Source organism: Cololabis saira, chromosome 15 (genome assembly GCF_033807715.1).
Source record: "Cololabis saira isolate AMF1-May2022 chromosome 15, fColSai1.1, whole genome shotgun sequence".
Classification (NCBI taxonomy): Eukaryota; Metazoa; Chordata; class Actinopteri; order Beloniformes; family Belonidae; genus Cololabis; species Cololabis saira.
In genome coordinates, this window is record NC_084601.1 from 26,892,469 (window position 1) to 26,910,707 (window position 18,239).

An 18,239-nucleotide genomic window follows, 5' to 3' on the forward strand; every position below is an offset into this window, starting at 1 on the left:
TAGGCTACGGCGTACCCTACGGCGTAGGCTACGACATAGACTACGGCGTAGGCTACGGCGTAGGCTACGGCGTAGGCTACGGCGTACCCTACGGCGTAGGCTACGACATAGACTACGGCGTAGGCTACGGCGTAGGCTACGGCGTACCCTACGGCGTAGGCTACGACATAGACTACGGCGTAGGCTACGGCGTAGGCTACGGCGTAGGCTACGGCGTACCCTACGGCGTAGGCTACGACATAGACTACGGCGTAGGCTACGGCGTAGGCTACGGCGTAGGCTACGGCGTAGGCTACAGCGTAGACTACGTAAGTATGAATCTATCTTACTCCATACCTGCAGAAGCACCTCAGCTGATGACTAAACCCCTATCAGTTTTAACTTTCAACATAACAGCTTGGTTCTGATCTTTATCTAACATTCACAGCAATCCATTAAACAAAATTGTTACATTGAGCAGTAAAATAATTGGACAAAAGCAGGAATCACTGATCGGCATCTGTAACACAAGGACTAAACGAAAGGAACAAAGCCTCAGATATCACACACACACACACACACACACACACACACACACACACACACACACACACACACACACACACACACACACACACACACACACACACACACACACACACACACTCTACAGTCAATAGAGGGTATGCATTGACGTCACTTTCCCACTGGACCACGCCCACTTACTCGCACTGAGTGGCAAAACATCAGCAAAAATGGCTGCAACTAGTGGAGAAGACGGGATAACAGACGATTATTGGCTTAAATTAAAGTCAGTTGGACTTGACAGTGACCCGTACAGTTACCCGAAGAACCAGTGGTCCATGGACATTAATATTTGGCCACGAATCCAGTTTCCTGATATTTATATGTACTTTCTACGCCGGGGAAATACATGAAGCAAAGCTTGAACGCTTACAAAAGTCTTGACACTTGGTCCTACTTCAAGGCAGGATTTGTTGTAGAAATTAAAGTGATGAGGACACCGAACCTTATGATTTGACCGTTTAACGTTAGCTACCCAAAAATCCAACATTAGCTGATACAAAATGGGAACCGCAAATCCACGTTTCGGTGCCTGGAATCCAGTTGTTTCTGAGAATTGCGATCCATTTGTCTCTCTTAAGCTTATTTTTCAGCAGTCTGTAAAACAATAACTCTGATTTCTTGCTAAATCTATGAGTACAGTCGATCGCACAACAGCTCTCTCCCATTTTAGATGTTTTCCAGTTGGTCAAACTGAAGGTCTACGCTGCCACTCAGTCTTTCTGCCACTCAGTGGGCATAACCCGCTGTGAAGTCTCATCTGTGACGTCATGCGCATTCCCTCTATAGAAGCTCCTCCCCTCAGGTCACAGATACAGATCACTAATGGCGCTTTTATACTAGTACCTACTCAGCGCGACTCGACTCGTCACGCCTCATCTCGCCTTGTCCTCGTTTGTTTCTAGACACCCAGATGAGAAGTAGGCAGGTTGGAGCGAAGCTACTTTGACGTATTTGATTGTGTGATCTAAACGGAGAAGACAACAACACTAAAAATGTAGAACCTGGAGGAGATGATATATGTGCTGCTGGGTCTGTGACTTCTGTTCGATATCAAGTTAAAAAATGAGAGTGAGAGAAGCTTCAAGCGGCAACGCTTCATTTTTGTTTGTTTGTGTCGGCGCTGCTGAAAAGTCAGCTAGAAGCCACGAGCGGCTGAGAAGGGACCAAGCGCCTGGTAGATCTGGTCGTTCCTTATCACCCGTCTAGATCCCTTTTTAATTCTCTCCTCAGCCACCAGGTTTATGAACATCTGCACATCTGACGTTTGCGCTGCCATTGCCTGTTGAATAAAATCGCTGTGAGCCGCTCTTGCGCTGATTTCCGCTTCCTGATTCAAACGTCTGACGGCCCCGTCCCCTGACCAATCGGTGGCGTGTATTGTGATGATGTCAAATACAGGGCCGACGCAGCAAGCTTAGAACCTACAGAAACAGATACAGATACAGATACAGAAAAAGTATCTACTTGGCACGCCTCCACCCGTAGTGTAAAAGTGCAAAACTGGGGCGTGGCGAGTCGAGTCGCGCTGAGTAGGTACTAGTGGAAAAGCGCCATAACATTCAGGACAAACAGAGCCCTGTCAAGCTTTGTGCCCTCATCTATCAGACTCATAAATAGCTGATTTACCTATTTATTTTTTGTACCTGCTTTTAAACATATTTTTAAAATCATTGCCTTTAATGTATTTATTATGCACTTAATGGGGGACTTATTTTTATCTCTTTGTTCTCTCTTATTTTATCTATGCTATGGTTTACAGCATCTAAGTCTAAGCAGTATTGTGATTGTCCAATGGATGTTGCTTTACATTGATTGTGTGGTTTGTTTTTGTATTGTCCTGTCACATATGTTAACTATACTATACACGCACTGATCTTTTACACAAACAAAGTTCCTAATGGATAAATAACTTCATTTGATTGATTGATTGATTGATTGATTGATTGATTGATTGATCAGTAAAATGATTGATAATAACGGGTTTATTTACAGAGCAAGCAGGCGAGTGTTTGCTTTAATGGTGTCAGAATGTTGGATTTTGAATTTGGTATGTGGGACAAAACATATTTGTGGACGAATCTGATGATTGCTCCACTGAAAAAAAAACAACCCACAAAACAAAAACTATTCCTGAAATAAGAGAATGGAAATTATTTCATTATAAAAATGCATTGCAAATGATGGAAACTGACATCCAGAGACTTTTTCTGACATCATTTTTTCAATTTTTTTCCTTAATTCTGTTACTAGTTCTAAGCTTTGTGTTCATAAAAATGCAGATTATTTTTGTAAATCTCTAAGAAGTATATTTATTCAGTTACATTTTAAATTGTTGAGTGTATTTACAACACAACCCTTCCAGTGTTCAATGAGGAGTAAAAATGAATCAAGACTGAAATAATCATGGATTAATCCTATTTGTGGTAAAATGCTCAATTAATTGTGATGTTGATATAAGCCCATATCGCCTAGCCCTATTTTATGATAATAGTAGATACCTAGAAAAACAACAAACTGCTAGAGACTGTTTGTATAACAGGGAATGAAGGAATTATGAAGCTGTGTCAGAAATCACCCCCTACACACTATATAGTGCACTACATAAATACAGAGTATAGTCAAAGCCCATCCAACTATCCATTACCTGCTTAATCCTGTGTAGTCAAAATTGTTATACTGATATACTGTAATGCAATCACTAGCCCCTCTTAGAGCCCAGATATACTTGCAGTTCAGAACGCATACGCGTACGTATCATGGCCGCCACGCGTATCCTGCGTATATTTGACGTGTCGACGTGCACGTTCTCAAAAAGACACTGAACGCGTACGCGACCTGCATTTCTGGCTCTGCCCGCGAGTGGCCCTGGTCCCGGTCAGATACCAGCTGATTCAATGGTCTAACATACCATCTCCGATGGCGCTGGCGCCGTTTCCCTTGCTGAGATCGCAACCAGGGCAATGTTATAATCTCCTCTTCATCCAATGGTGTCATGTTAACTTGTTTTGTTGTTCTAATATGCCACTGCTACTACGGCTGCTAGTACCGCTACTACAAAATATTTAATCACTTTAGTATATCTGGGGCTTACTTAGGTGGACCCCCGGCGTTCAACGCGCGGATCCAGCGTGTCGTAGTGCTCTTACATTGACCAACACGGGTCATGTGAGGGGTTAGTAGATCACGTAACCTGAGTACAATCCACCAGGGAAGTGGTGGACATGGTAGTGGTTCTGCCCTCAGTAAAATGTGTTTCAGTAAAATATGTTTCAGTAAAATGTTTTTGATAACAGGTTGAAAAAAGTCATTATTATTTTGTGATAAATGTTTCATAATTGATTGGATGTATTTTATGTTAAAAGTATAAGCTAAGAACGATTATTCAGTCAGTATTAGTTCACTTGTATTTTACTCTAGTGGCATAATCGGTTGTTGCATTGTATTCTGGGTAGCAGGAACGCGTTGTCAGTAAGTCTGTCTACTTATGTCCATGTTGCTCCTGTGTCTTACATCTCGTCCAAACCTTCGAAAGCAATGACTGTAAGTTTAATAAGTGTATAATAGCTTACAGCGTCCCACTATTTGGTGCAACAAATTAGCATATTAATGCGGCTATTCATGTCTGTATCTAATTTGCATACCAATGGATCGATATAACTGGTGTGAGTCTCATGCTCAATGTGTGAGACTTGAGAGCCGTGGGTAGTGGTAACAGTACAGGTGGGACGTTTTCCATTTAAAAGAGGATGACAGCAAAGCTTTATCCCTCACTAATTAATAATAGTGAGGGATTACACAAATAACAAGGGTTCAGTTTGTGTGGACTTTACGATTGATGAAGGGTCCAATCTTTCTGGTAACATGGCGGTGCAGGTGATGCAGTCAAGAAGAGAGTTAACCACGGTCCCTTCTAGTATGAGCACAATAACACTGATACGTGTATATCAGGACTGCACTCATTCACACATACAACACATGCAAAAGCCCAGTGTATTATGTGTGAGCCTTGTCATGAGAGTATCCCATAAAGATCATAGTAGTGGTTTAAACTTCCTCATTATTGTGCTCTTTTTTTACTCCCGTTCAACTTCCTCAACATATCATCTTCAACCCATCTGGATTTGGGTATCACATGAGCTTTCAGACAGCTCAGTCAGCTGCTCACAGATGTAAACAGCTCTCCCCTGATTTGGTTCCTCGTCAGAACAGATGTTACAAAGTGCCAGAATTACCATCTTGTGTCCTTGCAGCAACACAAGCAAGAGTGGAAAAATCTTTCAAAATACTTTTATTGAAAAAATAAAAATCTCAGCAGAAAATATCAACATGTTACAAAGAAAAACACCAGATGACCAGAACCACTGCAACAGGTTATCACCTTGTCCACAGAATGAGGAATCTGCCTGAATGATTTTGGATAATGAAGAATGGAAAATACTAACTTGGTTTACGAGTTGTTTTTTGAGTTCTGAAGCTGATTCATTGAAAGGACTAGATGTTAGAATCCCTAGTGCACCGCTTCTGATTTCCCAGGGGAGTTTGAAGATGGCTGCTATGAGGCTTTATCACCAGGACACTCAGTTGTGTACCTCAGCATCACAGGGTGTTTCGGCCATTTACCACAAGACACCCTCCATTGAGGCAGGCCCACCACAGGTTGATCAAGCCTGGGTTTGTGTCCCGTGGTTAGGGGGAACCCTAGCAGCCCAGATGGTGTCACTCCTCTTCAGCCAGAGCCAATGGCTCCTCGTTTCGGCAGTGTTGGCCAGCTCTTTGATGGTCTTTCTGTACTCCTGTCCCCTGATTCTAACTTCCCTAAGGAGCTTTGCTGTTGTGCTGGCTACAAAGCCCCTACACCACCTCCAACGGGGTGCACCTTTACCTTCCAGCCTCTGCCTTGGCTGCTAGGTTGGCATAACGCAGCTTTTCCCACTCAAACGCTTCCTCGATGGCGTCCTCCCAAGGAACCGTTAGTTCGATAATGTAGACTATCTGGCAGGAGATAAACCAGAGGATGAGGTCTGGTCGCAGGGTGGTCATTGCGATCGCCAGGCGGAAGGTAGGCCTCTGATCTAAGTTGACTCACATCTGCCAGTCTCTGGCTGCGTTCAGTGGACCCAGATCAGGGGTTGAGCTCAGAGCTCAGCTTGACCCCTCCTAAACAAACGATGGCGGGCGTCGGTGCAAATCCTGGTTGCTGAAGTGTTGGGTGTTGATGGATACCCTCTTACGCTCCAGTTTATCGGCCAGACAACTTGTTATGTCTCCATGTGTATCTACCTTGAGTGAGGCTGGTCCTACAGCCAACCAGGATGTGCTTGAGTGTTACTGTGGTTGTACTCAGGGGGCAGGATGGGTCCTTTCCAAGCCAAAGCCGCAGATTTACTGGAGAGGGCAGCACATCATATGGAGCTCCGATGCTGAAGCTCAGTCTGTTGGACTCCATGCTCTAGAGTTTGCTCCATGCGAGTTTCCTCTTCTCAACACCTTCCCACCTCATCCAGTGCCCCTGTTTGGCTTGTGCTACGGCTTTGGAACGTCTGGGTACTTCCTCCTGCGCACCTCCTCTACCACTATGGTTCGCTGTTCGGTTCCCGATGCCTTTTGCTAGAGAGATGTTGAAGCCCCAAGGCCGAAGCCTCCTCTATCTTGTTGGATGTGGCCCACTACGTCACGATGGAGGAGCGCTGATTTGGCCTGAAGCACAGCTGTGGCTGGGGTCCACTTTTTCCCCGTCACCAGTGTAGGAGCGGGGTCTCTGACCTGGGTCCAGCCTCACCTTGGCACACTTGAACTCTTCAACCAGGCTAGAAATTGGCAGTGACAAGGCTCCGTTGCTGTAGAGTCCAACACTTGCTGAGGCATTTGGGAAGTCCGAGCCACTTTCTAACATGGGAGTTCAATAGGCTTTCCAATCGATTGGCATGGCTTAGCGAGACCTTGTACATGGTCCACAGCCACAGGAGTCTAGGTAGCAGCCCAAACTGGAGGCACCAGTGCTTCAATTTCCCTGGTAATGCAGTGTTGTTGATCTGCCTGAGACCGTTAGCCGTATCCTGCCGGAGTTGTTCAAGTTGCTGGTGTCTTTGAGGTCTGCATTATTTCATCGTCCTTGACTCTTGATGGGCTTCTCTAGAACTGTTGGGATTGGTTCTTCACTGATGTCGAACTGCTTGCTGGAAAGTTGGCCTTTGACGATTGAGTCATGCCAACATACATCTATCCATCCATCACCTGTATCTGCTTCATCCTATTTAGGGCCACAAGGTTCTGCTGGAGTCTTCAGGTGAAAAGCAGGGTACAGAATGGGCAGGTCCCCAGGCAAAAGGCGTTGGCATCCTTAATTTGATATTATGTTGTACAATCTATAGTAATACGCAATTCTGCAGCTCTTAATGAGACCTCTGCAGCTGCCAGCAGGTATTTTGGTCGACTGTTCCAGTGCAAACAGCAGTGTCTGTCTAAGGTTTGCAATTTTTAAATCTTTCCACAGATGTTCCTCAAGATTAAGATCAGGACTAATAGAGGAACATTTGAGAATACACCCATCCATTATCTGTACCAGCTTTTTCTTGTCCAGAGTCCCAGGGATCTGCTGGAGAACTATCCCAGCTCCGTTCATGCAAAATGCTGAGGTGCACCATGGACAGGTGCTTCTGGTCTTTGTTCCCTGTAGTACACAGCATATTACCAAGCTACACAGTGGTGAGTTTTTACACCTTTGAAGGGGTTGAATGACTGGCTGAATGTCTATTACTAATATTGATGACACACATGATACTGATTAAAAATAAACAGCAAGTTTGAACCATGACTATAATGTAATAATTAATGATCTTTTTATAAGCTTAAATCTTCGGTGTTATTATATTTATTTTATAGCAGATGGTTAGCACTGAGACCAGAGTACAATATTTCATTTACATTATGGTTAGGGTTACTAACTTACCTCAAGCAACTTTCTTGGTGACTTTAATTTTAATGATGAATGTCAACTACAAGTTTCACAATCACAGGTGCTCAGTTTAAATCTGCAATGTAATTTGCATAAGTGATGCCTGATGACAAAAAATAAATCTTAGAGAAGTTGGACATCTTAATTGAAGAAGCCAAGGAAGAAACGAGAATAGTCCAGTGTTTTTGTTCAGTGTTTTTAGTTGTGTGTTTTTGGTCATACTCAGTCGAAGGACTCATGGCCTGTAACTGAGACCAAGCTTTCTGACTCTGGGCAGCAATTTTTGCTCCAGAATAGTCTTGAGATTTCTTTGTAGTCACTCCCTACTCCACCGAATCCACCAACCCACCTCCCTGCAACTCAACACCCCCTCCACCTAGCATGGTGCTCTCCACAGCTCAGGTGGAGAAAGGACTGTCCAGGCTCAAGGCGAAGAAGGTGACAGGTCCAGATGGAGGTGTGGAGGTGGTGGAGGAGAGGAGGATGGTGGCTAAGCTGTCATTCATCATGGACAATGTCTCCCATCCCCTTCATGAGACTGTCAGAGCTCTGGAGAGATCCATCAGCGACCGGCTTTGTCCCCCGCGATGTGTCACTGAGAGGCATAGCAGATCCTTCCTCCCTGATGCCATCAGACTCCACAAGCAGGCCTGATCACTGTAGCAACGGACAAAAACAACAAGATGTGCAATATCTGTCTACCTCATAAACACCCTACCTGTTTGTTTTTTTGCTGTTTTTCTTTCTTTCCCGTACTGCACTACTTTTTTTTTCATTACAATGTATATACTGTTTATATTTTGTAATTATATATTTTTTTTACTTTTTTTTACCCTTTCCCTGCATGTGTGTATTGAGTGTACTGCTGCTGCACAAAGTGAATTTCCCCATTGAGGGAGAAATAAAGGACAATCTAATACAGTATGTCCAGGACAACCTCTGAAAGATGCAGCAAAGCAGCTCCGGAAGATAACTGAGCCTCCCCCACGCTTCACTGTAGCTATGGTCTTATTTTCATTTTTGCATCCGTGATCATAGACACACTTTGGTTCCAACAGTGATGAATGGTGTGGTCTGACACTGATGGACCTTGTCCTTGGAGTTCACGTTGAATCTCTTTAGAAATTGTTCTCAGCTCTTTGTTAACCATTTGTATTAGGTCATTTGCAGGATGTCAGCAAGCATATAGCAGACATTCACACAGTCAGGTGGAAGCAGCAGTGGGATGATCAGAGGGGGGTACTGCAGTTCAGCATGCAGCTCCCGAAGTTCCGGCCTGCAAACTTACACAAAAGAGAAAAAGGGTGGGGGGGGCAGACCAGCATAACAAACTACAAGAACGATGGACAAAAAGAGGAGAAGAGAAGAAGGGAAGTGGAGAAGAGAAGAAGGGTGAGGGGCACCGCCCAGTGGATCATGTCGGTGCCCCCCCTGCAGCATAGGCCTATAGCAGCATATCTACCACGAAGCTATGTTTGAGGCTAACTATTATAGTCTTGTTCTATAGCTGCAGCTATGACTACTGACTCTAACACACCGGCCACACAGAGTTTACACTAACTAGAGGTTTACTTACACTAACTAAAGGTTTACTGAACACTAACTATAGGCTTTACTAAACAGAAAGGTTTTAAGTTTGGTTTTAAAGGTGGAGGTTGTGTCAGCCTCCTTAACTCAGATTGGAAGTTGGTTCCATAGTAATGGTGCCTGATAGCAGAACTCCCACCATCCAAATCTACATTTGGACACTAGGAACTACGACTAAACCTGACTTCTGAGAACGGAGAGCTCTGTTAGGAACATAAGGTACTGTCAGGTTGTGCAAATATTGCAGAGCTAAGCCGTTTTGGGCTTTATACCCAAGTAATACAATTTTAAATTGGATTCTGAATTTTACGGGTAGCCAATGGAGCAAAGCTAACACTGGAGAGACGTGGTCTTTCTTGCTCATTCCTGTCAGCATCTTGGATCAGCTGGAGCCTATTCAGCAAATTACTTGGACATCCTGCTAATAACACAGTAATCTAGTCTAGAAGATACAAACGCATAAATTATTTTTTCTGCATCACTCTGTGAGAGGATTTTCCTAATTGCAATATTACAAATTATTTTACAAAACTGATTAATATATGGTTTAAACGACAAATCCTGGTCAAAAACAACACCAAGGTTTCTCGTAATACCATCTAATCCCTTCCTAAAATACTTTGGACCAAATATGATAACCTCTGTTTTATCTGAATTTAGAAGCAAAATATTTCCGGACACCCAGTCCTTGATGTCCCTAAAACATGCCTGAAGAAACAGTTCTGTTTCATCTGGCTTCATAGACAAATAGAGCTGCGTATCATCAGCATAGCAATGAAAATGTATGCCGTGATTCTGGATTATACTTCCCAATGGCTGCATGTATAAACTGAACAAGATTGGCCCTAGCACTGAACCCTGCGGAACACCATAACAGGCCCTCGGCTGTTCTGAAGAAACCTCATGTACATGAACAAACTGGAATCTGTCAGATAGATCTGATTTAAACCAACATAGAGCTGTCCTTTTAATCCCAACAACATGCTCTAACATGTGCAGTAAGATGTCATGATCTACATTGTCAAAAGCAGCACTGAGGTCCTGTAGAACCATTATGGACACTAATCCCTTATCTGAGGCCATAAGAAGGTCATTCGTGACTCGAACCAGTGCTGTCTCTGTGATTTGATGCATTCTGAACCGTGACTGAAAATCTTCAAACAGATCATTTCTACACAAATGGTCACGTAACTGACTTGCAACTACTTTTCCCAGAATTTTAGATACAAATGGAAGATTGGAAATTGGTCTATAATTAACCAAGATGTATGGGTCAAGAGAAGGTTTTTTAAGTAAAGGTTTAATTACTGCAACTTTGAAAACCTGTGGTACACATCCTAAGCTTAGGGATAAGGTGATCTGGTCCGGTATTGTCGTGGCTATAAAACAAAAAACATTTTTGAATAGTCGAGTCGGGATGGGGTCTAACATACACGTGGTTGATTTAGCTCTATTGCCGAGTGAGGTCAGCTCAGGGAGGTCTACAGGATCGAAACAGTCTAGAGTCAAGTCAGAGTCTAGAAAAATGCTAAAGCTGAAGAAATGCCCGCAACCGACTGGTTGATTTCTTCTCTAATTCTCATGCTTTTACTGTTAAAGAAGCTCATAAAGCTGCAGGAATGCACGGCTCAACAGAGTTGTGACTCTTTGTCAGCCTGGCTACAGTACTGAACAGAAAATGTGGGTTACTTTTATTATCCTCTATCAACGATGAATAATAAGCTGTTCAGGATTTGCTAATGGGTTTTTTATATAGTATTAGACTATCTTTCCATCACGATAGGAGTCTACAGACTTACAAGAGTACCATTCCTTTCCATTTTACGCACTTTTTGTTTCAACATGCAGATATCTGAATTATACCAGGGAGTTAAGCTCCTATGGTTGGAAACCCTTCTTCTCAAAGGAGCAACTGCATCTAAAGCTGAGTGCAGCAAATCAGCAGTGTTACTAGCTAGGAAATCAACTTGTGCAGAGGTAGAACCTAGGTCACCACACAGAACACACACATACACCTCCTCCCCTCCCTGCTTTCCAAATCGATCACACACTCACACACACACACACACACACACACACACACACACGCACACGCACACGCACACGCACACACACACACACACACACACACAGTCCGACTGCTGCTTATTGAAGTTATGTGTTTGCACTGCTGCACTGTTGCACATTTTATATACTGTGATACAGAGTCTATTCTATTTTATTTTGTACTATTTTATTTTTATACTTCTACTTTTTTAATTACATTTTTTGAAGGAAAACACCACTCCGTGCTGCTTTAATTTCGTTGTATGCCTCGTATAATGACAATAAAAAGTCTGAAGAAATCTGAAGTCTGAAGTCACTGGCCTCGAAACATCTGTTAAAATAATACCTCCTATTTTGCGCTTCAACATCGATAATATTAAATTCAAACGTTATTAAATAGTAGTCAGATAAGAGGGAGTCTACAGGCGACACCAACAGATCATCAGTTTCAACACCGTAGGTGAGATCGAGATCCAGGGTATGATTAAAACAGTGTGGCGGTTTGTCCACTTTTTATGAGATACCCATCGATTCTAGAAGAGAATTGAAAGCTAATTTAAGATTATCGCTTTCAACATCCATATGAATATTAAAGTCACCCACTATGATGAATTTATCTGTACTGATCAATAAACCAGATAGGAAATCTGAAAATTCAGACAGAAACTCTAGATAAGCACCAGCAGGGTGCCGGTAAACTACCACTAACAAAACTGGCTTCTCTGATTTCCAGCTCGGGAGTTTCAGACTAAGTGTGAGGCTTTCAAATGTATTATAATCGCATTTAGGTTGAGATTTTGTTTGAAGACTGGAGTTATAATTTGCTGCACCTCAGCCCGTGCTTCGAAGAATATGATGATTAAAGTAGCCGGGCGGAGTCGATTCATTCAAACTAAGATACTATTCCTCCTGTGGCCATGTTTCTGTTAAACAGAAAATATCACTCCTGGTCTCTGTAATTATATTGTTTACTAATAGAGACTTGGAGCTTAACCATCATATATTTAGTAGTCCACATCTAATTTTTCGGTCTCTAATTGGTACCAAATGCGCATTGGTTTTAATTTTTACAAGGTTATTTTGATTAACGCCTCTATAACGCTGCAATTGGTAAACTTTTGGAGGGCGGGGAACTGCAACCAATTCTATTTTGCTAGGCACCTTGTTAGAGTCGCCAATTGCATAATGCAATCCTCAGTTTTATTGGCAGGCGTTGGTCCTGGTCAGCAGAGAAGTGTGTAAGACTGCAGCTCTGGCCTGGACCCTGGATTGTCAAGGGGAGTGTCTAATAATATTGGCTAGATTTCTAGAAATAAGAGCTGCACCATCCGGGGTGGGATGAATGCCGTCTCTTCTAATCAGACCAGGCTTTCCCCAAAACGTCTTCCAATTGTCAATAAAGGCCAAGACAAATAGATTGGAGTTGTCTTTTTTGTGCACAGCCATTTCAACTGAGATCAAAATATGGTTTTCATTAAATAAAGAACAAAAGTGTATGCGATTATCCTCAGAGAAACTTGCAACGCTAACAAGTACAGCTGAGTGCATTTTATCGGAACCAAACTGCTTAGAAGGAAAATTACAAACCCAGCTAACTGCACATACCGAATGAATAGAAAAAAGTAAAGTGCCACAGCATAAGATACAACAGTTACAGTACATTTGTCAGTCTGACAGCATCAGGGAAGAGGTTGTTCTTCAGTCTGGGGGACTTACAGTGTTAATGGGATAGAACACGACTCTCACATGATGCACATCATTAATGTCAGTAGGCCCACAAAACTTTATCTTCGCTCTTCACAAACTCATACCGCTTTTTCTTATCCAAGTAAGATGATTTCTGTCATAAAGGAACCACAGTTACAGCAGGTAGTCACTTTTAGAAGGATGTGTTTCCTCATCTGAGTCGACAACATTACAGCAGGCCTGTGTACAGTATCATTACAGAGTTAGGGCCAGGGTTGGCTTTTGTTTGCATTAATAACCTATTTCTGCTTATTATGGAGGTTTTATTTCATACTTTCTCTAAAGCCTCTGAACAGAAATGTCTTTACAGTCAAGCTCCCCAGTTCAGTAAAATGTAGTTTAGAGACTTTCAACATGTTTTAAGCAACTTTGTGTAACCCGTTAACTAGTTTCCATTACAACCTTTTGAATTTCAATTTACTTGGACCATAAACTTTTGCAATACATTTCAGTTTAATTGATTTCATTATATTATTATGGGCATGCCAAGTAGTGGCATGACCATATTGCAATTGTCCAAAACGGCCCAATGGGCAATGTTGCTAGCATTTCTTCTTCTTCTTCTTATTCCGCACGCTTTTTCGTACGTTAATGCGGCCCGAACCGCAACGTGCACCCATGCATGGCATACATCGTTAGATGCGTCTCCATCGATGGGCATTACTTTTCTCAGTCAAAAGGGTTACCGTGGAAACACTAGTGGCTAGCAAGCAAAAATGAAGGGCAAAAATTCTGTACCTTTTTTACTCGGCCATACTTTATCGTAAAGACATCATTCAAACGTTCAAACACTCGGCCCGATTGGCACTAAAGGACTATATGCCAATTACTACAGTTTTTGTGATTTTTAACTTCCAATTTAAAAAAAAATTCCATTTGACTTTGGACGCTTGTTGCTACGCAACAGGTTATCGTAGAGACATTGACAAATGTTCCCCGAATCGGCACGCTGTGGACTTCAACATATTCACACAGGAATGAATGCAATACAACCATAAACACCGCAAACTGACATAGAACCACCGCGAACACAACCACTACAGCCCCAAACCAAAGCAGCAAGAGGGAACGAATGGGCAGTAGGGCATGCCCATATAAAAATTTCCTGAAATTTTCTAGTTATAATTACGATTATTATCGTTTACTGAAGCATTGAATCTACGTAGAAAGATCAAGTTCATCTGTTTTTGTTACAGATGTGATGGCGAGCTCTTGGCAGCTTAACTTAAGGCAGAGCTGTCCAGAGCCGGTTCACACCGGTCATTCTTTTTGTTTTGGCCTGCCTCCCTGTTGTGGAGAAAGTCAACCCCCCTCAGCATGACCCTGGAACTGTACGGTTATTCTTGTTGACATACACACACATCCTCTGCTGTAGAGGAATGTGTCCTATTTTGGGGGATGAAAGTCCAGACTTTCTCTAATGCTTCATCCACTTAACTATTGTACTTGTGTTTGTGGGAGGACACTGTGTTTCCTTCTGAGGTTTTATACTCACACTCATAGACCGGACTTGTAGTGTTGTACATTATGTTCAACATTTTGTGCAACATCCTTTTTGCAGCTGCCAGGGATTTCAGAACAGTCCTCAGCAGAGAGTTACTGTTTTTAACAGTTTGTACTGTATGTCTGAGTCACTGATAATGCTTCAACACATGACTGCAGCTAAAACTGAGCTCTTCACCAAAAACGTACACAAAAAACCTACAATACTTTGCAAACTCTTCAACAACGCAGCTCCCTCAAGAAGTCTGCTCTGGCCTTTCTTGTGTTGGATGTATAGCCCAGTCTATTGTTCAAGTGACCACTGAAATATTTCGGATATTGTTTGGCTTATTCCTGCTCCTCCTAAAATCCAAAAGGATCTCAGGGGCCATGTTCAAGATGAGGTGCTGCTCCTGCGCTATCCCAAAACTGGTCTACCAGTTCTCTGTACTCAGTCTCCTGTCCACTACAGACCACAACAGGACTGGAGACCTTCTGGAGATGGCAGACTTCTCTGACTCTGGAGGTTTTGGAGAGCGTCAAAGAGAGATGAGAGTGACATCCTTTTCCAATTAATAATCATAAACCAATTTATTGTCGGCTGTTAAGGAGGAAAAATTAGGAGGTCATTGGCAATTGTTGCAACACATCCATCTGGAAGGATTTAAGAAAGCATTGCCACACTATTGTAGGTTGTGTCTTAAAATGTATATTTATTTTCACAAGGTGCATGTTATAACAAAATATATAAAGAAAAAAAATGCAAAGAAAGAAAACTTAACTCAGTCACTTTTATTAATTGAACATAACTGAAATCAAACAAACCAAAGCAATCTCACATGCAACCTGCTGCATCATAAAAGCTCGATCTCAAGAGCACACACCACACCACACACAACTACACTAATGCAGTTTATCTTTGGAGATTTAGAAGGAAAAGGAAATATCACCATCTGACTTAAGAGCAAAAGCAATGAGTAATAAGAACATTCATAAAAATGGAAAGGTGTCAAAGGTATGATATTTGTTTTTCAAATATACTGCAGTAAAGAAGTAAACACAGAAACTCAAAAAGATTCCTACGTACAATACTTTAGTGCATTTACTTTGTTCGACCCAGCACAGTCGGGTGATTTACAGACACACACATACACACACACATTTCTCAGGCCATGTAATGGACACTTGACGACACGCTTTTGTAAGATGTTGATAAAATCGTTACTCTGCGATGATATTGTGTCCCTTGCTACCTCGGGACAACACATCCCTTATTCCAGCTCTGTTTTGTGCAATGTCAGCTGTTATCAGATGAAGCTGTATTTAGTAATGTGACAACCTTTCAGAGTACTGCTTATTTGACCTCACGAGCCTTTCAGCAATTACTTGCCGGACTAGTCAGACAGGAAATGTGTTGTGACAGTTAACCAATGAAACAGCTGCTTTTTTATTGATCACTGCTCATGTATCGTCAAGGTATAGACGTGCACGTAGTGGTCCAACATAAAGTGCTAACATTTCGCAGCTCATAAGGAGAATTTATTTAGCGCATTCTGAACATTGTTTCCCCGTTTATCTCACCACCCATGTCCAATCACGCTCTCTTTTCTCTGCCTATTCCAGAAAGGACTGTGGGTGTCACAACATGATTAAAGATATTTTTGCAACAGGCAACTTTTGTTTCCATTAAGACAGAGCTGCATACGAGGTAATCACAACAGAATGCTGCTCTGGCTGCACCTCGAGCTCTATCACTTATCCTCATCTACAGGGAAAGGGTGAGAGAGATTTGTACAAAGGTCACCAGAATAAATTGCCTCTTAGGTACAATGTGCCTCTATGTGCCATGTGCCATTAAAACTGCTGCTGGAGTCAATGAACCATAAGTATGTCATATTTATCAGGCAGTCCATTCATTGACATTTAAATAAAATCAATATTTAATGTTTTACAAAGTGAGAGCTACTTAAATATTGGACATCTGCATGGGCATGTTTTATTATCTTATTCTTTAGAGAAACATCAGTTGCAATGAAATTGTCCTGCACTAACTAGCTTAGGCAACGACTGGGGTGGAATGAGTGGAATGAGCTGGAATGAATATAACCCACACTTCAAACTAAACGAGAATGCATAATATTAACACGATTTGGCAAAGTACTCGTTACCATGGCTGCCTTTTTAGATCAGTGTTTCTTGACATAGTTCACACCATCTGTGGTGTTTTTGCTGGTTTCTTAGTGTTTGCATTGGGATTCAATTTATTTTACATTGACTATTGTATTATTAGGACCTAAGCACTACAGTGCGAAGGCCCTACTGTATCTGTAGGAATTGTATTTATTTATTTTTTCTCTCGTTTTTCTTCTGACGAAATGAGGGCCTTTTTGCCCCCCTAAACGTGCCCCAAAAGTCACCAAATTTTGCACGCAAGCCAGGCCTGGCGAAAAATTTGATATCTAATGGTTTGCATTCATGGGCGTGGCCTAATGGCTCAACAGCGCCCCCTAGAAAACGTTGTGCCTCAAGCCCCACAATACGGTTTGACGTACATGCACGAAAATCGGTACACACCTGTATCATGTCACAACTTAACCTTCGTCTGTTGTTAGGGTCGCCACCGACCCGTTCTAAGGTTTTAAATTCATAAAACTACCACAAAAATGCGTTTATTGCATCAAGGCTTTTTGACTTTGTCAGGAACCTTTATTTCAACAAAATAAAATCCAACATTTTTTTTTCACTAAATTATAAAATGCTCTGGTTGAAATTGTTACCTTTTACTTTTTTTCCATTTCCTTGAAGTAAATGGGTCGAAATGTACCCATAACACCATAGATGTTACTATAGTTAATAATATTAAAATGAAAAAATAAATGAAACAAATTTATTTAAGATATGTGTTCTAATACCTCTCCGTAATAGCCAGGTAACACAACAACCTTGTATTTATTCATATGATTCTCTTGAGGCTCATTTTACCAGTTTTTAAAATTGAAATCAAGGGCTATACTGACAAAAAAAAAGGCACAGAGTCCCATACCAAAAATATTAAAACCAATAATTTCATGGATAAGGAAGCCTAACAATGTAACCAAGAGATGAGAAACAAACTGGATGATGGATAATTGTTTTTAGTTTATTTTAGAGATAATTTAAAACACGGGTCAAAACCGACCCGTTAACATCGGAGATGGTAACGGAAAGCTAACACCAGACAAAGGTTAAAGAAAAGTCTCTTGGCGCCATGGCCGAAACCGAACAGGAAGCCGGCCATTTTGAATTAATCATGTAATTTTGGCGCAAGTAATGCCATTTCTTCGGCCGTTAATGCGGCCCGAACCGTACTGTGCACCCAGGTGTGTTATACATCAAAATGTGCGTCTTGATCCTGTGGCGATGCGCATTACTTTTCTCAGTCAAAAGCATTACCGTTGCGACGAGAGATGCCAAAAAGTGCGCCCTCCCTTCATCTGATTGGTCCATATTTGATAGTTCCTACTTTCTGCCATAACTTTTGAATGGTTTCCCATAGAGAGTCGTGGGTGGTGTCATCTGACTCAGTTTTGAATACTTGACCTTCTTTGGCATGAATTAGCCCCGCCCCTTCTTCTGATTGGTAGATTTTTGATAGATCCTATTTTCTGCTATAACCTTTGAATGGTTAGACATACAGAGTCGTGGGTGGTGTCATCGGACATGGTTTTGAGTTCTTGACCATAATTGGTGCAAATTAGCCCCGCCCCCTCATCTGATTGGTCGATATGTTATAGTTCCTTTTTTCTGCAATACGTTTTGAATGGTTTGACATAAAGACTCGTGGGTGGTGTCATCGGACATGGTTTTGAGTCCTTGA